Genomic DNA, 25,098 nt, shown 5'->3' on the forward strand with positions numbered 1-25,098 from the left:
ATTTATTTTGCTTTTCGATAAAATTTCGTACTTCTTCGATTATTTATAATTTTGGTTTAACTTTTTTTTGCTTCTTTTCATTTATTTTCATTATGCGCTGTGTTATATTTATGGTAAAAACTGACGGGAAATTTGAAAAAATATGTTATTATAACGAGTATTAATTTAATTATTATTATTATTATTTTTTTTTTACTTTTCTTTCTTTATTTTCCATTTATTCTTGTTGCACATTATGATGATGTCTCTGGAAAATTTGATATATATATATATATATATATAAAAATTACAATTACTTATTAATAAAACTATTGTATGTTTTCGATTATTTTTCTTTTCTTTTTTTTTCTTTTTCTTTTTTACTTTTTAATTTTCTCTTCATTTATTATCTTTAAAAGGAATTACTCTTTCTGTATATTTCGTAAACGAGCCAACATCATAGCTCGTGTTGTGTTACTCTACTTCATCCTTAATTTCGAGTACGTCTGGTGTGTCTCTCTTTGAAAAGGCCATCTTGACTCTCGGTGACTTCAAAATCTCCATTCATATTGAACAAAAGAGTTAGAGAGAGGGATGAGGTGGTAGCAGGGGCAGAGGTGGGAAGGGAGAGTTTCTTCAACGCGAAAGAGCAGCATAGTCCTCGCTCACGCATACGCATACACTCATTCGCGTGAGAGCACTACATTCATCTCTCTCTCTCTCTCTCTCTCTCTCTCTCTCTCTCTCTCTCTCTCTACCCCCCCCCCCCTCCTTTCTCTTTTCTTTGTCGAATAACTTATGGAACTCACGTTTGAACGGCATTTAATTCAAAGCCATCGATGGACAGGATAGCAATAGGGACAAGGACAGAAACGAGGACAGGTGTGTGCAGGGACAGGTGCATTAATGTCTGAACATCATTTGAAAAGTAACTCTTTCTTTCTCATTCGGGGAATGTGTATCTATTATACTAAGTATAATAAAATCAAATACTAGATAATATCACATAATATGTTATAATATAATAATATAACATTAGTATAATGAATATATTTTTTTTAAATATAACATACATACATACATACATACATACATACATACATACATATATGTGTGTATGTAATATGTTAATGTATATATATAATACATATTTCATACACACACGCGCATATATGTCTATAATATATTATGTAGTATATGTAATATCTCATTGAAAAATATTCATTTTCTTATATTTTTCACATTCTCTTTTAGTATATATAAAGATGGAGGACGGAAGAGACTTAAGTATTCGTACAGCAGGAATATGGAAATACATTCCTACTGTACGAATACTTTAGAATAAACTAGAAACAGGAAATATATAAATATATAAATATATATATATATATGTATATAATTTTATATATATATATAGTTGTGTGTGTGTGTGTATAAATATATAGTTTTTGAAAGCTTCCGAGAATTACTACGTTGGCTGGTGTCGTGAATGAAATTCAGATTGCGAAAAGTACTTTGAGAGACTCTCAGGGACGTCGACTATGAAAATGAGAGAGAAAGAGATGTGATGCGTGTCCTTCTCTCTCTCTCTCTCTCTCATACACACACACACACACACACACACACACAGATAAAGAGGAAGAAGAAAGTATATCGTTGTGGTATTATTATCGCACGTTTTACATCGCCATTTCTTTGCCATTTCTTTTCTATCTTCTTTGCATATCTTTTATTACTTACTCCCTACGAAATATGTCGAGACAAATTTCTTACTTTGCACACTACACGCGTATGTATGTTTGTATTGAATGTCACGTTCTGCTTGATTTTTTCTATTTATTCGGTGATATGTGCATACATATGTAAGTAACAAACACATATAAACAGACAGACGCGCGCGCTTCTTTTTAAAGTTTATTACAATGTACATATATGTACATATATTTTTGGAATTGAGAAATTATTAAGAAATTCGTTATCATTTTGAGTTTAATTTAACTTTAACACGTCCACGTGTGTGTATTTATATATTATCATTCGTTAACATTCATTGTTACTAAAATTAAATAAATTAATATTATTTCATTTATTATTGGAAATTATCACTATTGAAAATTACATATACGTAAATACGTATAACTTGTTAATGTTTTTTTACAAAAACTATATAAATCAGTGATATATTATTTTTCATGAAACTTGTAACATTATGACTAATTTAATTAATATTTTACTTTCGTATTATAGTCATTAAGTATAATACAAACATTTGTTACATATGTAAGGATTTGCAAAATTACGAAATGAAATTCATGAAAATTTGATTATTATTTATCATATTTAAAAAAGAATTCATCGCTTTGATTAATTTTATTATATGAACTAATTTAACGATGAATTTTTGTTCCAAATAAAAATCAATGAAAATAACGGATAATGAAATTCTGGTATCGTTCAAAGTACACACGTTTATACATACGCATTTACACACACACGCGCGCGGATATAGGTAAAATACGTGTTACGATTGCTCATGAACCGGACGGGCGATGTTCGATGCGACATCGTTGAATAAAAATAGCCGGTTTACTTAGAAAATCGGCTTTGAAACGAAATTCCAATCTTTATTTGCGCGCGAGCCGACTTCAACTCTTTTATGTAACTTCGTTTCAAACGAGAAATACTTTGCGAGACTGGGATAGTCAACGCGTGTCTTTTCATGGACACCAAAGAAGGATATAAATATATGTGTACCTGTCTCTCTTTTTTTCTCCCTCTATGCCTGTATATAATATATAGGGTGATACAAATAACCGGAATGACTTCGATTATCCTGTAAATAATGATAAAAAAGAAAAATGTTTCAGAGAAAAATGGCTTCAAGTAAGGCACATTTTGATCTTTTCTTTTTAAATTTTATTTTTATTTTAATTAAAAAAAATTTTTTTTTCATTTATTTATTTGTTTATATTAATAATTTTATTTTTTTGAATAATTAATAGTTTTTAATAGTTTGTCGATGCATTCTTTATGAAGAAAGTATTAACTTGAAGTATTAAATGTGTTTCGATAAGTGATTAGTTTAAGAGATATTTTAATTTAAATATTGCTAAGAAACTTCATTACTTTCTTATTGCGTTTTATTAAATTTATACATTTAGTTTTTTAGTAATATCGAAATTAAAATGTTTATTTAAAGTAATGGTTCTTCGATATAAATAAGTTAATACTATTTTATATATATATATATATATAAGCTTGATTGACTGATGTAATAAAAAATATATGCTTCCGTTTAAAAAAGGAAAAAAGAAAAAGAAACGACCTTCGTATGTCCTCTACGTAAAATCCTTCTATAAAAACAAAAAAAAAAGAAAAAGCTGATCGATGATTATGTTACTCTTGAAATCATTCAATTAATTATCTGAAACATTTTTCATGAAAATCATTACTTACTTTAATTATACCAATAATGTGTATAAGTTAATTGGTATAATATTAAATTTATCTGTAATATACTAAAGTAATATGACAATAAATATTACAGTATATAGATACGTTATATAGTATTATTTATATTATGTTCTCGTTACACAAATACACGTGCGCGCGCCTACACATATAATATTATACTAATATATCATATTCAAAATTTTTTATATAAAAATATATATACTTATATGTTTATATATTCGTATATGTGTATTATAATTATGAACTCGTTTGTAATTAAAAACTTCTTTCCTTCCTTTTTTTTGTCATTCTTTCGATTTTTATTATTAAAATACATGAGTATATATTTCTTTCTTTATAAACAGAATTTTCTTTTTATTTGTAATAATATTAATTTATCTCTGTAATTACATGGAGTTCAGGTTAAATATGTTTGTACAAACTCGTATATGTAAAGAAATTTTCGTCGAATTCCGCGAACAACTTTGTTGAAACGTAAACGAAAATAAAAATTTTCGCCATTTCCCTCGTCACGACATTTTCTACTTTACGCGCGAGTGCTAACGAAACGATAGAATTTTTCTTTCAAAAAGAGAAAAGAAAAAGAAAGAAATAGATAGAAAGAGAGCGAGAGAGAGAGGGAGAGAGAGATAGAGAGAGAGAGAGAGAGGGAGAGAGAGAGAGAGAGAGAGAGAGAGAGAGAGAGAGAGAACGTAGAGACTCTGAGTGCCAAAGGCAGTTAACAAATTTAGTTTTCTTTTTCATTTTTCTCGACGAAGCATCGTCCTCGTAACAGCAACACACGAACCATGGATGCGGAAGGCTGCATTTCTCCATTTTTATTTTAGTTTTAGTTTCAGTTTTAGTTTTAGTTCTTTTTTCAGTACCTGTTTCTTCTAATCTTTTTTCATTTCCTTTTTTTTTAAATTTTTATTTTAAAATTTTTTGTTTTTATTTATTTATTTATTTTTTTTTAACTTATTTTTGTACTCGTGTTCTTCACTCGTACCTACATATATACATACGTAAAACGTTTTCGGAGAACGGTTTTGTAAATAGCAAGCACACGAGTGGTCACGGCCGGTTGCTGGCTTCACCGTGTTACCGGAGAAACGTTGAAGGAGATAAAAGGAGATAGAGAGATACAGAGATAGAGGTAGAGATAGAGAAAGAGAAAGAGACAAGGAAAGTCGAATGAATGAATTTGTTCTTCCTCGTCGAAATTCACACGGTGCTAAATAAATTTGATATGCGGTCTCTCTCTCTCTTTCTCTATCTCTACCTTTATCTCTCTCTCTCTCTCTCTCTCTCTCTCTCTCTCTCTCTCTCTCTCTCTCTCTCTCTCTCTCTCTATCTGTTTTTCTGTATCTCTCTCTATCTTTCTGTACGTCTATATCTGTGTCTCTGTTTCTTTCTCTTTCTCTCTTTCTCTTTCACTTACTCGTTCGTTCTCTCTTCCGGCTTGTTCGTTTCATAGAATCTAATTTTGAGGTCGGCCGAGCGAACGGATGGACGGGCTACATTGGCCGACGCGAAGGCTCGTTAGATACTCGTCTTATGGAAGTAATTGAACCGTCAAACGCAGGAGAGACCGGCTCGTAACATCGATCGAAAATCGTCTAACGATAGAATTCACTCTCGTTCAATAAACTCTTCTTTTTCTTTTTCTTTTCTTTTTTTTCCCCTTTTTTCTCTTCTTTTTCTTTTTCCTTTTTCCCTATTCCCTTCGTAATACGTGATTCCATTTGACGATATTTAGAAATTTTTTCTCGTTCCTTTTTTTCTGCTTTTTATATATTTATTTATTTATTTATAATATATATTTTATAAATTAATTTATATTTATATTAGTAATATAATATTAGTTTATATATCATATAATCATCAAGTATTTATATATATATATATATTTGTGTATTGAAATATACAAATATATGTAAATATTTAAAATATGAAAATGAACGAAAAAGATCGTAAAAAAGTACTTATACACGTACATACACAAATATTACATTAATTTCAATTTAATAATTTATTTTTTAATTTAATGTGTATGAATATTTTGTATTTATTAAAGTGAAAAAAAAAAGAAATAAGTTAGTCTACAGGATAATATTTAAATATTAATCATATATTTACACAAGTTCTAATCTCATTCAACATATTTTGTGTTTTTTCATTTTTCGATATTTATTTACATATTTCATTTGTTTTTTGTTTCCAGTATCAATTTTTTATTTAAATCGTTGTAACGAGTCCATGAAGTATTGTTGTCCATTAAAAAATATAATTTTTTTAATCCTCGTGATAAACTTCGTTTATTGTTTTTATTACACACATACACACACATACACGTTGTCGGAGAAATAAATATGTACAAATTGATCGACTGAATAGTTTTGTGATATATCGTGTAACGTGATCCTCCGAAAATAATATCAAAGAATATACACGTATGCATATATGTGTGTATGCGTACATGTGTGTTTATTCATATAGAACCGTATACAATTTTTTTCGATGGTCGTTTAAATTCTTCGATCGACATAACGACGATCGTGTTACATCGTTCAACTCCCGATAGGATAATAAAAAGTGCTTGAGAGAAAATCTGGTCGTATTTCGATATCGAGATATCGAAAAAGGATCCTAAGAGAATTAAGATAGAAATTATGATTCGTTAATATTTTTTTCCTTCGTTAAATAGTGGACACTTTACTCTTCTTGTCAAATCAATGAAATAATAATTATCGTCATTTTATTTATCACTTTTTAATTCGATGATATCGAGAAATAAGAAACTTTTTTCGACCTTGTGCAAGAAAAAATATTAATATTGAAATATTAATAAGTATTAAAAAATAATAATTGCGTATATAAAAAAAGGATTCGTAATTAAAATTTTAATGATTTATCTATCGATTTGTAGTTTTCAATAATTTTGATGTAACTTTTTTTGTTGTATAGCGTGAAATAACGAAGTTAAGAAGAGAAAAAAAAGGAATCATAATTCAATGATACCGAAAAAATCTTTATCGTAATATATCACGAAGTGGCAAATTTAAAAAAAAAAGAATGAAAGAGAAATTAGCAATTTTAATTTTAATAATTTATTTATCGACTCATGATTTTTGATGATACCGATTAAAAAGAATAAATTTTTATCGTAATACACTATAAAATGAGAAATTTTGAGAAAAAAAAAAAGAAAAGAAAAATCCGTAATTGCATAATATCTATAATATATCTATGATAAAAAAATAAGTATTTATATAAGATATCTATAATAAAGAAAAAAAATTGTACTTTTATGCAAAAGAAAATGACAAATTTCGTAACAGAAAAACAGGAAATGAACAAAGTAATGTAATTTTAGATAAGAAATAAGAATTCGTTTTAAGCTAGAAAAGTAATTTCGTTTGACGAACGATTGGGTTTAAGATGTTTCTCTGTCTTTCATTTTTATCTCTTTCTGTGTGTCTGTGTATGTGTGTGCGTGTTCCTTTATATCTTTCCCCCTCTATCCCTCTTTCTATTCAATATTACATCTGTCTTTTAGGAACAACTCTTTCCTCTCAAATTCCTTGAGAAAGAAATGAAGAAAATTCACTCAAACTTTTATTTCAAGTATTTTATTTCGTATGACTAAAGGATTGATTAATTAATTAATTTATTTATTTAAACATATATCATGTAGTCTTAGTCTTCGTGTGCGTGCGTGCGTGCGTGCGTGCGTGCGTGCGTGTGTGCGTAGGTATATCAAATAAGATTAGATTGTACCTTAATAAATTACACTAAATTACAATAAATTTGATTATCTTAGAATGAATAATATAAATCTAAAATAATTAAATTTAATTATATTAGAATAAGATTAGATAAAATAAGACGGTACAAATGTTGTAAAACAATACATAAGGTTTGTGTTAGATACAAAGATTTATACAATGAATTACATATATACGTAATTTTCTTTATTCATTTAATAGTCAGTTAGTTAGTTAGTTAGAAAATTGATAAGACACAAAGTCAACATGTTAGTATCTTTCGTTTGTAGCTTTGAAATAACACGTTTCGTTTACTTAACCGCTTTCGAGGCGATCTCTACTTCTATTCAAATATTTTCTCTCTTTCTCTCTCTCTATCTCTATCTCTCTATCTCTCTATCATTTTATAACCTTTTGCTTCTTATTTTCTTACTCAATTCTAATTCAACATTACCTTGCTATAATCTTTACAACAACAATGATCGTAACAATAATCGATTAGAATCAAATGTATATTCACTTCGTTTCAAAAGTAAAAAAGAATTCTAAGTGATTTATGGTGACACGTAACTGACGTTAAAGATCACTATATTTTGATTCCTATATAAATACGCTTTTTCTTATTCTTTTTCAATAATCTGTATAATAACAGTGATCATAATAATAATCAAATTTAAAAGTTCAGAAAAAAGAACAAAATTGTGCGTTTTACGGTAATACAAAGCTGATGTTGAGATTCACTGTATTCTAATCGAGAAAAACGATACTACATTTCTCTATACTCACTGTCATATCAATTCTATCCTAATGTCGATCATTCTATTTTCAGTGATAGTAAGAAGAAACCAAACGTACATCAGTTTACTTAAGATAAAAAGAGAGAGATAGGGAGTATGCGTATTAGAATCACTGGTGTGTTTCTAATACTGACGTCAAAAGCAAGCGTCGAATTTCTAAGCCAACTCGCTCTAATCTCGGCCGTAGCAGCCAATAATCTCTCTCTCTCTCTCCCTCTCTCTCTCTCTTTCTCTATTTATCTATCTATCTATTTATCTCTATCTATCTCAGTTCACCTGGCCACTCTTCTTTGCCAACTCGAACGTCCCGCCAAAATAATACCAGTAATTCCACCATTTTTGTTGTGCATTACGAAGATTTACGAAGGTGCACGAAGATGCACGAATATCGGACGTCGACACACACGGAAGTGTCTGCTTAGACAGACGAATTTATTTCGTCTTCGACGTCTCGTCATATGCTGTTTTATTTTTACGTTTTCTGTTTAGAGATTATTTTAAGTATTTCAAAGAAAGATCATTTTCGAGGAAATGGGTTAAATTATATATGTATATATATATATATATATATATATATATATATATCGTATATTTAGAATTTGTTAAATATTTTGTTACATATGGATCATCTAAATTTTATCGTATTATTATTGTTTAAAATATTTGGATAATAAATAATATATAAATATATGAACTTTTGAATGTTTTGATAAGAAGAAATTTTCGTTGTTGTTACTATTATGAATTTTAATATTAATATATTATTTATTTTATTGTATATATTCAAATATATCGTTATAAATTATTATCATCTAGTATAGCATGGGCCAAAAATTTTTTAATTATTTTAAAAAGTAATTACTTTCTTTTGAGACTTTTTAAGTTTGTAGTTAGGGTAGTTGTTTTACAATTAAAAAAAATGTGTCTCGAGAAACAATATTAAATTTTTTTAAATTATCTATAAACTTTTGATTTACCCGGTATTATATTTGATAAATCAATATTGTGTATAATTTGATATTTTTTTAATGAATTTTTATTTCGAAGAGCGTAAAAACGTAACGGAATATTATAGTATCTGATGAATGGCTATTTTGTTTCAGAGAAGAATAGAAAAAAAATATTGCCGTATATTATTCGATGACATGTTAAACAAAAACAGAGATTAGACTCATCTTTTACCGTCGCCATTTCGTGTCAGTCACTTTCTCCATTTTATTTTTGATCTTTCCTTTCTTTTTTTCCTTTTGCATGTTTCGCAACTTATGACCTTTTAATGGCAGAAGATATTTCGTATTTCAACAGAGTGCTAATCCGTGAGACGACGTTTTGGATTTTATTTTCTTGAGTTCTCATTTGTCGAAAGAGTCGAGGTTATTTTTCTTCTGTTTTGCTTCTTTTCAATCAATTTAAAACTTTCTCTCTCTCCTCCCTCTCTTTTTTTTTCTTTCTATCGGTCTTTTTTTTACTTATGACGCATGGAGTATCGTATTTCATGAGAATTGATATTCAAAATGGCGGATTACACGACTAGATTTAATCAAGTTTGATATATAGTATCACCAATTTAAAAAATTATATAATGTATGTATATAATTTCGTAAAAATGGCTGACAGATAATCCTTTAAAACTTTCTCTCTCTTTCTCTCCCCCTCCCTTTCCTCCTTCCTACCCTCCCTCTTTGTCAACAAAAAAGAAAAAAACAAAAAGAAATGAATACAAATAAAGATAAATTTTTTTTTGATGAAAAAAAAAAAAACATTTGATATACAATAAACGAGAAAAAAACAACCTATGCATAATTAAAAAAATGTGTTTCTTAAAATATCTCTCCGTCTCTTTCCCCCTCTCTATCTTTCGAGACAAATGAATAAACTAGAAATAGATTAAAATAAATCTTTTTTCGATAAAAAAAAATGCACTTAATGTATAATGTAACGAGAGAAAAAATATACGTATATATAATCTTACAAAAATCGCTGAAACAGATATACCTAGAAATCTCTCTCTCTCTCTCTCTCTTTCTCTTTCCAAAAAGGAAAAAAAGATTTAAAAAAAATATAGGAATGTAAACTAAAAAATCTTTTTTCGAACAAAAAATACATTTGATATGCAATGCGATGAGAGAGAAAATCTCTCTCTCTCTCTCTACCTACCTCCCTCCCTCCCTCTCTTTTTCTTTCCAAAAAAGAAAAAAAAAACAGAAGAGAAGAATAAACCGAGAAAGATTTTCTTTCGAGCAGAAAAAATTATTCATCATCTGAAGAATTATGTAACATCGTTGCTTTTCCTTCGATTTTCCCAGACAATGCATTTTCAAACTCGCTAATGGGTTAGAACAAGAGAGCATGTTTCTCTCCCTCTCTCTTTCTCTCTTTTTTTTCTCTTTTTCTTTCTCTCTTTCTTTCTCTATTTCTATCTGTTCGTATCCTTTTCAGGAATATAACCATTTTCGAATTTTCTACTTCCATGGTTATCGGCAAACATTCGACTCGACTTTTTCTACTTCTACTGCTCCTGTTTCTTCTTCTCGAATAATTTCTCGAACAATCGAAAGAATTGTCTATTTATTTTCGAAGAAAAAATAAACGACGAATAAAAGCGAATTAAATTATACCGATCGGTGAGTTGAATCGTCAAGTCAAACATAAGTATGACGTACATACGTATGTATGTACACATATAGGTATAATTCGTATGTATTATACATATACATATATGTACGTAAGTACATCTTTCCGGAAATAATTCTGCGAGAATGAGAAATTTACATTCGAAAGTCATCACACGCAAACACACATACGTACATGCAAAACATATATACGTATGTTCGTACGTATATATATCATGCGTACGCACACACACACACACACATATGTATATATATATTTGTATAATATGTAGGGATATATATAAGTGTATGTATATATGTGTAATATATATACATAACATGATTCTCAGAGAGCAATAAACGAAGCGTTTCATGGCGCCTAGCAATTTCATTCGACGAGGGTGTGCGCGCGCACTAGATAACTATTTCTATATGTACGATTATACAGGGTGAGTCCAAAAGTTCTTAGGTAATATAAAAAAAAAAAAAGAAAAAGAAAACATCAATTACTTCTTTTCTTTGAAGATACATTTTAAGTCATTTTTTTTTTCTTTTCTTTTTCCAGATTGTAGACGTAATTACAAATTTAAAAATTCGTGAAAAAGTATTAAATGATGCTTTTACAATCTTCTAAGAATTCACAAAGCCCTGTATTTATACCTAATATATGTACGTGGTATACTATTCATGTATGTGTGTGCGCCTGCGTATAGAAGGGAACGTGAGATGATTATTTCATAAATATCATACGGATGATATAACTCGCGTGGGAAAGGGGTAAGAGTGAGGGCCATTATTGCGATAAAAGTGTGGTCACTCCGTCTGCCATGGCTTTTTCTTCCCCTATTTTTATTTTTTTTTTCGTCGACTCTTTTTTCTTCCTTCTTTTTCTTTTTTCTTTTTTTCTTCGTTTTTTCTTTTTTCGAGCTTTCAAGGAGATTAGAAACGCTCGTAACGATAGGATGCCTCGATACCGTAGTTCGTAAAATCGATAGCTGAGTTTACGTTCTCAGTTGAGAATAATCGACGAGTTCTTTCTCTCTCGAATTATGTTTTCGAATTATTATGATATTATTTTTATTTTTATCTTTTTTCTTTCATCGTTCGTTTAAATCAAAATTTAAATAAAATAAGAAAGTCACTTGACTTTTAATAAAAATTGAAAAAACAATATATATAATGTATAAAGCTGATTAGAGGAGAAAAACAATTGAAGATTTGTTGAATCGAATGAAACAAAATAAAAAATGATAAACAAAGTAAATGAAACATGTAATTTAATCAATGTGAAATCTTTTTCTCTCTATAAAATATATAAATTTAGGTGTGCAGATAATAAAAATAGAGAAACATATATATGAATAAAAATTAAATAAAATTTTTTAAAAATCTAATTCGAGGAGAAAATTATCGTGTTGTGTCGAATGAGACAAGATAAAAATGTTAAAAAAAAAGAGAAAGATAAATAAATAAATAAATAAATAAAAATAAGTAAATAAATAAAAAATTGATATATTTTTACGTATAAATTCCCGCATCATCGTGGTTTCGCTGAGCCCAGTTGGCTAACTTTCTATTTTCGTTATTTCTATTACGATCGATAGATCCCGAGGAAGAAAACGTTAGAAACGTGAGACTCGCGTTTTCCGCGTTCTCGATATATTGCATTCCATTTTGAACTGGTGCGGGGCCATATACATAGGTACGCGGCTTGTAATACGCGTTATACAGCTTGACGCGATCGAATTTAGACGTTGCCTTCGTTCTAATGCACGCGATATCTAACGATCGATGCATTTGACCTATTATTCGAGTATGAATAAGTTGTTTCACTTGAAATTATTTATAACGAAAAAAAGATAACAAATATTGGATATTTATTGATTTATCTTTTAATTAATTAGTATTAAAATTGTTTGTTAGAAAAAAGATAATAATAATAATAGGAGCGGAGCTAACGAATTAGAAATTACATTTTTATTTTTTTTATACTTACAAATATATATATATATATATTTATTTATTCGTTTATTTATTTATTTTTTTATGGATTTTTCTTTTTCGTTCCAACGTGGCATATTTTGTATTATATATTATGAATTATCTATATGAATTTTCTATTTATTTTATTTTATTTTATTTTATTTATTTATTTTTTTTTTAAATGTATTTTTTATTATCGTATATATATTATCGTGTATTGTGTATTAGATGTTTAATTTTAAATACAAATCTATGTATTTATTTATTTTTATGTGCATATCATTTACATTATTTACTTATAATTTTATTATGCAGATAATTTACATAATTTCTTTATGATTTCTAATTCTTGTATTTCTTTTTTTTTCTTGTCTTTTAAATGTTTATTTTAATTCATAGCTCATTCATATACATCTATATCTGCAGTATAAAAGAGAAATGATTTACAGCCCTTGTTATCTTTACGAGCTCGTTCATTCAAGGAATTTTTTTTCCTACGAAGAAGAAGGATAAAAAGAGAGAAAAGGATCGTTGATTATCTTGGAATGAAGTTATATGCGTTGAGCAACGAAAGAGAATATCTTTTTTTGCATCATATTAAGAAAACAGAAAGAGAGAAAAAATTAAAACAAATAAAATGAATTTAAAGAAAATGGTTTATTCGATGAATAATCATTTATTATTAATTAAACATTCATGTCTATTGATAGACGTATGTCTATCAATCGCATCTCATTAAGTTAAAAAAAAAGTACTTGTCAATCTTATTCTGGTAAGTTCGATAATGAGATATCTAATAATTTCAGTAATAAATACAACAAAATTTTTTACAACAATAGATTTTCTCTCTCTCTCTCTTTCCACACACACCTACAACGTTAAATTTATTCAGAAGAAAAAAACATTGATTTTTGCTTCTGTTTATATTTTTATGTATTTATCTATATATTTGTATAAATGATACAGTATATGCGTATAGATATAACGATTAAAACAGTAATTAGCAATTTGATATAAATCAAAATTATATCTATGGGTTTATCAAATTCCATTCGAACAATTTTTTTCTTCCATTTCTTCACAGATTATAAAAAAAATTCACTCTTAAAACGTTAAATTAATATAAAAATAAAAATCGTCGGTTCGATACAATTTATCCCTAATTATCGTATACGAAATTAATCGTTAATAATTCATTCAAACAACGAAAAAAAAATCTTTCTTTCTCTTTCTCTTTTAAAAACAAAAACAGATACAAAATAAAAAAAAGCGAGGGAGAGAGAGAGAGAGAGAGAGAGAGAGAGAGAGAGAAAGAAAGAAAGAAAGAAAGAAAAATTCACTTTGAAAACGTTAAATCCGTAGAAGAGGTTCGTCTTAAATCGGAGCTGGTCGTCATGTTATCCTGTCCCTAATTGTCGTCCAGTCTTTTTTCCGTTCGCCACCCCTTCTTCCCTGGCACACCGGAATGGCTCCGTAGTGGCGCGTGCGGACTAGTTACGGACTGGTTAACCGATGCACTCCTATCCGCGTTGGACTCGACGGCGCCTCACGCTACTCCCATTGCAGACTTTACGGCGCCCTTTTACCAACCCTCAGCCACCCCTTTCTTTTCCTCCCTCCACTACGGCAAACCTAGCCTTATTCCAGACTAACCCTATACACAAATTTTTCTTCTCTTTCGTGGAACTCTTTGTCTCGGGGAAAGACATTCCACCTTTCTTCCTCCCTTCAATTCGATCACACCACTACTTCCTCCCACCTATTTCGAGAATTTTTTTTTTCTTATTTTTTTTTGTCTCTGATTTTTCGATCCAACGATCTTTTCTTTCTTTCAACGTCTTACCTTGCGAATCTCGTTTTATTTCATTTCCGTCTATTTCGTTAAGATTTTTATTAAGTGTATTGTAAAATAAATCGGTCGTATATGAATGTTTCGATATAAATAATTAGTATCAGGGTTGCGTCATTTGTATTACGTAACAATGTTTTATTGTAAATATTATTCATTTATTTAAAATATTGATCGGATGAATGGCAGCCATTTTATTTCAATCGTGATACATTATGTTTTGTGTGAGTATGTTTATAGTATTATTATTAAGTAATATAGTTTGTTAATTTGATAAATTATTTAATTTATTAATTATTGCAATAATTAATGATTATACAGCTGATTTACCAATTACTGTTAGAACTTATCAACCACCGTATAATTACCGTACGTAATCTTCTTTCACGTAAATTTACAAGTACATCATAGACTACGTGTCATATAATATAAATCATAGACTATACTATATATGCCGTATCACTTACCATAGTTTATACTATATATCATATTATAGACCATAGATTATATATTACATATCATATAATACTACAGAAATTATACTATATAATATATCATCAACCATATAGATAATTTTTTGACGATTTTTCATTTTAATCGATTCACAGATTATTTTCTATCTTTGTATGTTTCAATCTCTTTTTATTCTTGTTACTTTTTCTTCTTCTTTTTTTCAAAGTTAGGTTTTCAAAGTTTCTTTTCAGGTTAATTTTTCTCAAATCGATTTCCTTATTTCATTATTGATTAGTTCCTTTCTTTGTTATCTATATCGTACACATACGCATACATACACACACGTACACACACATTACTAAGATTAAATAGTGAAGAATATAAATATTGTTTCTTGTAAGAATTAATAATATTTCCGAGTACATGGTATATTATTGTCGTACATAAAAGCGTGACAAGGAAAGGGCCAAACGTTTCTAGTCGAATTAGGGGATGAAACATTAACGTCGCGTGTCATTATCTACCGACTGATCGTATCGATTTTGTCCTCTCTCTCTCTCTCCTCTCTTTCTCTCTCTCTCTCTTTCTCTTTTACTCTCCTTTTTCTCTCTTTCTCACTCTATGTGTGTGTGTGTGATCGCGTGCGCCTTTTTTCCGTGGCTCGTTTCAACCAGAAAAGATCTAGATACACTTTGCGGCTTTTTATTTTTGTCACGAGGACGAAGCTACACATACACATACACATACACACATATACATACAACATACATACATACATACACACACACACACACACGCACAGAGAGAGAGAGAGAGAGAGAGAGAGAGAGAGAGAGAGAGAGAGATCGTATGAATGTTATATTTTGATGACGTACATATTCTCTATCTCTCTAAGCTCGCCAACTCTTTTTCTACACGCGAAATATGAAAAAAAAAGAGAGAAAAAAGAAGTAAAAGAGAAGAAAAAGACGAAGAAAAAAAAAAGCAAGAAAAAATATATGTATGCAAAGAATGAATAAATGAGCGGTGGACGTTCGTAAAAGCGAATTCGAGCGATCTCATCGTTCAGATAATTCGAATAATTTAATACAATATACATATGTATATAATTATCATCGACCGCGACATTAATATATGCATGCTTACGAACAATAAATTTACTGTGTGCTTTCTGTGTCGTGCGAGTCCGATAATGGCGTCTGTTATATTAACTACAAAGGATAATGTGGCGACTCCCTTGCGAAGTATAAATATGGCCGACGAATTCCTGGAACAATCCAAGAAAATGTTCTTTTTTTCTTTTTTTCGTTTTATTTTCTATATTGTTAAAATTTTATTTCATTTTATAGACGGAAATTATATTGCTTATTTAATCGTCTAAGAGTTTATTAATAAACATTTTTTTTCATGACTTTTTTATAAATATATGTTATAATTAGTATAATGTAGTTATATTAATAGTAATGTAAATACTAATGTAATTATAATCAATATAATGTATTGCAGAATAATGAAATTATATTAACACATACACACACACACAGGCAGAGAAGAGGAGAGGAGAGATAGAGAGAGGGAGGGAGAGAAAGAGGGAGAGAGAGAGAGAGAGAGAGAGAGAGAGAGAGAGAGAGAGAGAGAGAGAGAGAGAGAGAGAGAGAGAGAGAGAGAGAGAGAAGAGTACTAGTATTATATCATATTACATCTATTATATTATATCTACATAATAGAATTCATAGCACAATTAAACTGTATCTACTTTATGCATCTATTGCATAATTACATTACTATAATAACTAATATAATATGATATGATTATATTAGTATAATACTATTAACTTTCATATTATCTAATACCTTGGTTTAATCAAATACAAACAAATATCGTGGTTATAGAGAATTAAATTAAATTGCAATTAATGCTACTTCTCTCTCTCTCTCTCTCTCTCTCTCTCTCTCTCTCTCTCTCTTTCTCTCTCTATCTATTTATTTATCTATTTATTTTTTTGCCTTTTTATTTCTCTTTGTAAGTTTAAGTTAAAATTTGGAAAATCAACGATTCTTTTGTTATATTTTTCTGCCCACTTTGAATTAAATTCGGTTAATGCTTTTCCTTTTTCCTGTCTTTTTCTCGTTTTCTGGTCTTGAACGAACACTTTGTGCGGTAAGCACCCGAGAGAAAATGGATTTGGATAAAATGCAAAGGAAAAATATATGCCAGTAAAAAAAAGATAGAGAGAGAGAGAGAGAAGAGAGGGAGATACCCTCGTAAAAAATGAACCTTTTCACTTCAGAATTTCTCAACTCATTCTCATTTCCGTCTTACTTTTTATTCGTATTTTAGGGCACTGTTGGTGTTCTTTATTATCACATATACATTACTATGCGAGTCAATACATGTACGATATATATAGATGTGTATTTATTATTATTTGAGGATAAGTGATTATTTTTGTTGATTTTAATATTTATCAATGAACATTGTTTATTTTAATTCGATTATAAAATTGAAACAAACTTAATGAATTTTTATTAAAGAATTCAGCTTTTGTAGCAAAAAAGAATTTATTTATTTTGAATAGTTGCGATTAAATATGGCTGACATTTTTTATTTCATCCTTTTTTCTTTTCATTCTTTCTGTGTGGGTACACACACACGCATCAATATATATACATTATTTATTTTATATATATATATATGAGTATATAAAGTATTAGTATATTTTACTATAATATATAAATTAATAATATAATAAATAAATAAATAAACGTGTATGTGTATATTTAATAAATATCTGCAAATATAGAAAAATATATATATACACATACATATACATATTTCTATGTACATTTTTTTTTCTTTTATCAATTCTCTATATTTCAAGAAGTGGTTTTGTGAGTTCCGGTAAATTAATCATGACTTTTTTCTTTTCTTTCCTGTTTTTGTTTAATATCCGCTATTTTTATATGCCTTCTTTCTCGCTCAAGTAAAATCCATAAAAATATCGTGCTCAAGTTTTTATGTCTCTTTTACTCTTTCTCTCTCTATGAAAAAAAATATTTTCCAATGTTTTTTGTTTTTTCTTTCCTTTTTTTTTATTTTCAGATAAATTTGTCGTTCGCTTACCTGTTTATTCGAACAAAATACGGTAGCATGAATCGAATCAAATACATTCGTAGTATCTTTAGCGATTCATGTCGTTAAATTTTTCGCTTTTGTGTTGGGACGCGGAAGGTTTGTCGAGGAAAAATAAAAAAAAGAAAATTATACATATACTTCTTTTTTTTTTCTTTCTTTCCTTCCCTTTCCGCCATAACAGGGATGAAAAAAATACCGTGGCGGGCGTTCATTCTTTTCTCTCTTTTTCTTTTTTCCCTTTTTTTCGGATGGAACGAGATAGAACGATTAACGCGTTTTTTCTTCTACGTTTATCCGATAAATTCCAACTCTGTGGTTCTCTCTCTCTCTCTCTCTCTCTCTCTCTCTCTCTCTCTCTCTCTCTCTCTCTCTCTCTCTCTCTCTCTCTCTCTCTCTCTCTCTCTCTCTCTCTCTCTTTAATTTGACTTTTTATGTGAAATCGTATCTCAGTTGGACGATAAGAAAATAAATTGTAAAAATAGAAACTTTTGTTCTCTGCAATAGTATTTAACAAAGAAATATATGAGCCATTTATTTCGAAACCTACGTAGGTCTATTTTTCCAAAAAAAAGACGGGTTAACGTTTACAATAGTTATAATTCTACGCATATTTTTTCATTTAAAAATTTATGACTAACAATGATACATTCAAATTCACTGAAATTTCGTTAATAGTTTAGATCAGTTAATTAACGGAATCGTAAAAATTTGTATTTTGAAAGTGGCTTGAAGTCTACGTTTGAACGCTAAAATTCCAATTATCGCCATTGCATAAAAACGTAAAAATAATTTCAATATCTAAATACAAAGATGTTAATGGACTTATTACAGTATATACAGCATGATTATTTTAAATTTCTTCCGAAAATTAAATGGAGCAGATACTTATAAATATAATTTGATTGTGCGTATAATTTTTTAAAAGGGTTCAACTTTTATATTTACAATAGACAAAATGATAGTCTTTTTTACTTATTCATTTTAAAGCTTTACATTTTTTTTCGATGGACTTTCTCAAAAATTGAAAAAAATCTTTACATTAATTTTTAAAACAATTTTAAATCTATTTGTAACCACCGAGAACGTCCTACTTTTTAAATGATGTTTATTAAACTGATTATTAAACTGAAATTATATATTCTTTTTTAACGCAAGAATATTATACTACTCGGTTATAAATAATTCTTATTTTTAAATTGATTCAAATGCGAACTATTAAATGTCTCAATTTAAAAACGAACAAATGGACTTAAGCCACTTTCAAAATAAATGGCTATGTATATATATATATATTTGATAACAATTATAAAATATTATACTTGATATACGTAAAAAAAAATTACGATAGTGTATTTCTTATATTCAAACATGATGGCGAGGAATATCGCGAACAAATATTAAAAATATTCTGCAAGAAAATCTTTATCTTTCATTACGTTAATTAACATATGTAATATTTTTCTACGTTTACATATATACAGTATCTTATTTACCGTGAAATAAAAAAGGAAAAAAATTGGTGCTGACAGTTTTACAAGCTGGGCTTATAGTTTTATAATCTGAACAAAAAGAAAACATAAATAAGTTAGTCTGAAAATGTCTCAAAAAAGAGTAATTGATTTTTTTTTATAAAAACAATCATTTGGAAACTTTTGGCTCACTCTGTATTTCGTGTGGCTTGACGTTGATTATTCCATTTCGCTGGTATTCTCATGCATGCGTGTGTGCGTGTGCATCTCTCTCTTTTCCTCTCTCTCCCTCCCCCCTCCTCTCTCTTTCTCGCCGTTGTCGTCGTCATCGTCGTCGTCGTCGTCGTCGTCGTCGTCGTCGCCGTCGTCGTCTACATCGGCGCGTTAAAATAAAGTGCGTTTCGTTGTTCTCTCAGTGTCGTGCGAAAAAGCGTATTCTCGTTGCATCTGCCAGAGTCAGTGAAAAATAGAGAAATTCAACGGCGACAACCGCAAGCGTTCGATCTAAAAAAAAAGCATTGCGGATCGACAAATATTTCATTTCTTTGTGAAAATTAAATCTCCAAATTCTCTCAAATCGTGATCCGTCACGTCTCGTTGCGTTCGAATTTATCCGAGAATAAAACAAAACGAAATAAAATAAAATCGAAGAAGAAGAAATTAGAGATGTTGAATTATTCGATCCGGTTATTCCAAGCGCAAGAGAACAGATTCGAGTTTTCAACAATTTTTTAATCGCAGAATTGGATTTGACAAGTGCTGGAATAGGTATATACTAGATTTGTTGGTCCGATACTTTTGATTTAGTTCAATAACTAACTACTCGAATAGTTAGTAACGACGTCCTTTTTATATTCCGGATGGAAGTTATTTTTAGTAGGGAAAGAGAGAGGGGGATGAGAGGTTCAACAATTTTTCAATCGCAGAATTGAATTTGACGAGTGCTGGAGTAGGTATATATATACTACCGTGGTTGATTCGATGCGTTTGATTTATGTATGTTCATTAACTACCTACTCGTAGGCAGATAGTTGGCGATGATGTCCTTTGTATATTCTTATGTGAAATCTATTTTTGAAAGAGACAGAAAGAGAGAGAAATTAATGAGTTTTCAGTCGTAGAGTTTGATTTGACAAACGATTATTATAGTGGTCAGTTCTATGCGTTTGATTTTTATATTCAATAATTACTTGCACGGTTAGTTAATAACGCGATGTGCTTTTTATGTTTTTTATGCGGAAACCGTTTTTAAAAGAGTGGGAAGATTCAGCAATTTTTCATTCACCGAGTTTGATTTGAAAAGTACTGGATTATTACAATGGTCGGTTCTATACGTTTGATTTTTATGTTCAATAATTACTTGCACGGATAGTTAGACATGCGATGTCCTTTTTATGTCTTTTGTACGAAAACCATTTTTGAAATATAAGGGAGATTTTTCATTCGCGGAGTTCAATTTGAAAAACCCTGGATTATTACAATAATTGGTTCTGTGTGTTTGATTTTTATATTCAATAATTACTTAGTCGGATAATTAACTATGCAATGTTCTTTTTATACTTCTTGTACAAAAGTCCTTTTTAAGAGAGACGAGAAAATTTAACAATTTTTCAATTTCATTTTCTTTTCTTTTCTTTTTTTAAAGTTTGATTTTTGTATTCTATAATTACTTGCACGGATAGTTAGAGATGCGATATCCTTTATATATATATATATTTTTTTTACGGAAGCCTTTCTTTGAAAAAGTGGAGAAATTCAATAGTCTCTCATTCGCATGGTTTGATTTGAAAAGCGTTGGATTATTATAGTGATCGATTCTATGCGTTTGATTATTATATTTAATAATTACTTGCTCGGATAGTTAGCGATACGATATTTTTTTTACGCAGGCCATTTTGAAAAGGAAAAAGAGATCTAACAATTTTTCAATCACAGAGTTTGATTTGAAAAGCCTTGAATTATTACAGTGGTTGGTTCTACGCTTTTGATATTTGTGTTCAATAACTATTTGTTGAAATAGTCAGCGATGCGTTATCTTTTTTATATTTTTTGTATGGCAGTCATTTTAAAGAGGATGGGAACTATTTTCAAGAGAGAAGGAAAATTCAAAAATTTTTCGACGAGCACTGAAGTATTGTTGTGATTGTTTCTACTCGTTTGATTTATTTAATTTCTATAACCACTAGTTAAACAAATATTAATGTATATAATAATTATAAACAATGTCTTTATTATATTTTTGTAGCAAACTTATTCTTAACGAAGAGTGTACTTAATCACTTTTGTTTGTAGTGAAAAAATTTTGAAGTACGAATTAATATTTAAAAAAAAGAACAAGAAAATAAATAAAATGACCTAAGCGGCCATTACCATGGCTTATGTGAGTCTTGAGTTAATTTTTATCAAATGTTTTGCAAGCATACTTCAATTTGACAAAACAAAGTGATCGTTTACATTTAATTATTTATGAAATTTATTCTTTGGAGAGTACTGTGTTATTTTATGTATATACCGAAGGGTATTTCAAAACGATAATAGTAATGACGACAACAATGACAAGAACAACGGAAGTGTCCTACAATATTTGTTTACTTATCAACCTAACCAGGTATTTATTTATCGACTCGTATAATCTTCCAGTAGTTTCTATCGAGACGTCCTCAAAGTCATATCGACTTGTTATTTTTTTACACGTTTATTCGAAAAGATTTCGAAATAAATTAATTTACTGTGTATTAATAATTGACATTAATTAAATGTTTTATTAAAATGCATTGATAGCTATTAGTTAAAACACTGATTACCAATTCGATATTTTAATCGAAGATATATTCCAGGTACGAAAGTTTTTTCATTGAATTTTTAAATCTAATTTTTTTTAATATTTTCTTTCTTTTTCTTTTCCTTTTCTTTTTCAACAGATTTACGTTACCATAATATTATCATATCATTATCATAAATTTGTATGTTATGATAGCGTAAAGTTATATTTATTATCATTTAATATTATACTAATGGGTCAGTATATATATATATATATTAAATGTATTATATAAAATAAAATAAATATATTATATTTATATATATATATATCAAAAATAATATTAAATATATTATTTTATTATTTTTATTATTATATTATTTTAAATACTTATAATATTTATAATATATATATGTATATATACACTTAAATATTCTATTATATATATATAATACTCTGTTATAACAATTTGCGAATTAAATATATAAACCTGTAGATATTATTATAGAATGGAATTCTATTATCTCAGAAAATGTTTGATAAGAGTACTTGAAATCGTTCCATATAATAACTTTTTATTTAACGCCTTATCATATTAATTATTTTAGTGTTAGGAAAATAAGAACATAATTCAATTAGTATTTTTTCGACGAAAATAGAAGTACTAACTCATACGATATATATCACGCACATGTATATACTCTTCTCTTATATACAACATACATACATACATATATACGTACATACATACATACATATATACGTACATACATACATACATACATATATATATATACACATACAGACAGACATACATACATACATACATACATACATACATACAGATATACGCGTGTTTATGTATGGTGTATGTATATAGTACATTCTCATAACTCGGAGATATATATCCCATTAGGGGAGCAACGAGCTAGAATATTCATATAAATTCCTATTTTCAATGAAATTCCTTAAATTATGACGTTATTTAGAAACTACAATGACTTCGACAATCGTGGTTGTATGTCAACGATTGTTGTTTAAAACGATTTCAATAAAGAAAGAAGACAAAAAGATCAATATACACACACATACTGTATATGTATGTATGTATATATCATATATATATTCTCATATGTATGTGTATATATATATATACACAGATGTATACACCTATATATATGTGTGTGTGTGTATGTAACTGACGTGATATAAGAGATCTTTTCAAGGTGTTACAAAAGAATTAAAAGAGAAGAAGTCGGATAGAAATATATTATACATATTCCTCATAATATTTATATCGTAGAAGACGATTCGACCTGTTAAAATTATCTCGCAGCGAGAATGAGAAAATACGAGGAGATCAATACATATTCTTCGGTAATAATAGAAAATGTTTAAGCTGTTAAAAGTGATCTCCAGATAAAATAAAATGGATAGATAGAAAGAGGAATAATTATATATATAAATTAAATTATACTATATCGAGAATATTTTTATTATAACGTTTAAAAATATGTTTATGTTTATGCAAGTTATAATATAATCTATATAACATAACTATAAATAGATTATAACATCCACAACGGTAGTGTTATTATATTATTATATTATAATTAGTTTATTATTTTAATTATATATAATTTTTTCTTAGAATTGAATAATAATAATAACAACAACAACAACAACAACTATAATATTTCTATACATACGTGATCCAAAAATTCTATGTATCTATAGATAAATGTTAGTTAGAGATTAAAAGTCTAAATGATTTATTAAAAATCAATTACTCTTTTTCGAAAACTTTTTAAACTCGTAGTTAAGCTCGTAATTTTACAATTTACGAAAAAAGAAGAAGAAAAGAGAAAGAGAAAAAAATTGCTTAAGAAGTCTCGAAATTAAAGAATTTATATAATGGATTTTTAAAAATCGCCTTAGAAACTTTTGACCCGTCCTGTATAATATATCTCTTCGACGAGACGTTAAAACGGTTTTGAATAGAAACAAAGCGGGAAAGAGACAGAGCTGAAAAAAGAAAAACAAAAAAAAAAAAAGAAAGAAAGAAAAAAAGAGAAGAAAAAACTAAAAACCACACAGGATGCTGTCGAAGAAATCAAAAAGTACAATCCAAAGAAAACATTATCTGTTGTAAACTCTCGTAGAGTAATTCTTGTTATTCAACGTAACGAAGTTAGCCGATGAATGCCGAACTATGCCGAAAGTGTACGCCACGCGTTTTATTTTTCCGCCGTTGGATTTTCACGTCCGCACTTTCGCATATTACACATTATGCGTTCTCGCATACCATGCGAACTTCAATCCTGCCATATATTTTTACATGATGTGTAATACGTTATATAGGGTGTGTTTCAAAAATATATTTATTTATACTTATCGGACATTACGTGCGATGTCGTCCATGTTTGAACATCTTTATGATAAATCAATTTTATGATAAAATTAGGAAGGTTTTGAGTGACACGAGGATCGAGAATCACGTATACTTGTGTTGTAAGATATAAAAATTAGGAATAGTTATTCTGATACGTCCTGTATAAATACCTATAGACGAGTTTTGTATGGCGACGTTTCGACGACGACGACGACGACGACGACGACGACGACGACGACCAACGTGTTTCGTGATTTCTATGCTAAACGCGTATTATCGCGTTATACTCGCACGGATGATCGCTGCTGGTATTCGGTCGACGCGTACGTATACCCCTTCCCCTCTCGACACCCTCCTCCCACCCCCACCTCCATCCCCTTACCGACCCCTCTCTAACGAGTGATGCCTTTCCTTTCACTCGGAACGATCACGATGAGTGAGAAAGAG

General features: G+C 28.9%; 1 protein-coding gene and 2 long non-coding RNA genes across 3 annotated transcripts in view; 2 read left to right on the top strand and 1 right to left on the bottom strand.

The window, feature by feature from the left end:
- Window positions 1–25,098, top strand: part of LOC122630118 (heterogeneous nuclear ribonucleoprotein K-like) — a 108,105-nt gene that overhangs the window by 18,031 nt on the left and 64,976 nt on the right. The window lies entirely within an intron of this gene.
- On the top strand, window positions 1,059–15,877 carry LOC122630121. Its single transcript, XR_006327413.1, has 2 exons — window positions 1,059–1,090; window positions 15,712–15,877. It is a non-coding gene; the product is annotated as an uncharacterized LOC122630121 (long non-coding RNA).
- Window positions 18,425–19,810, bottom strand: LOC122630120. The gene is made up of 2 exons (XR_006327412.1): window positions 19,691–19,810; window positions 18,425–19,588 (listed from the first exon to the last, which is right to left on the bottom strand). It is a non-coding gene; the product is annotated as an uncharacterized LOC122630120 (long non-coding RNA).

Source organism: Vespula pensylvanica, chromosome 6 (assembly GCF_014466175.1).
Source record: "Vespula pensylvanica isolate Volc-1 chromosome 6, ASM1446617v1, whole genome shotgun sequence".
Classification (NCBI taxonomy): Eukaryota; Metazoa; Arthropoda; class Insecta; order Hymenoptera; family Vespidae; genus Vespula; species Vespula pensylvanica.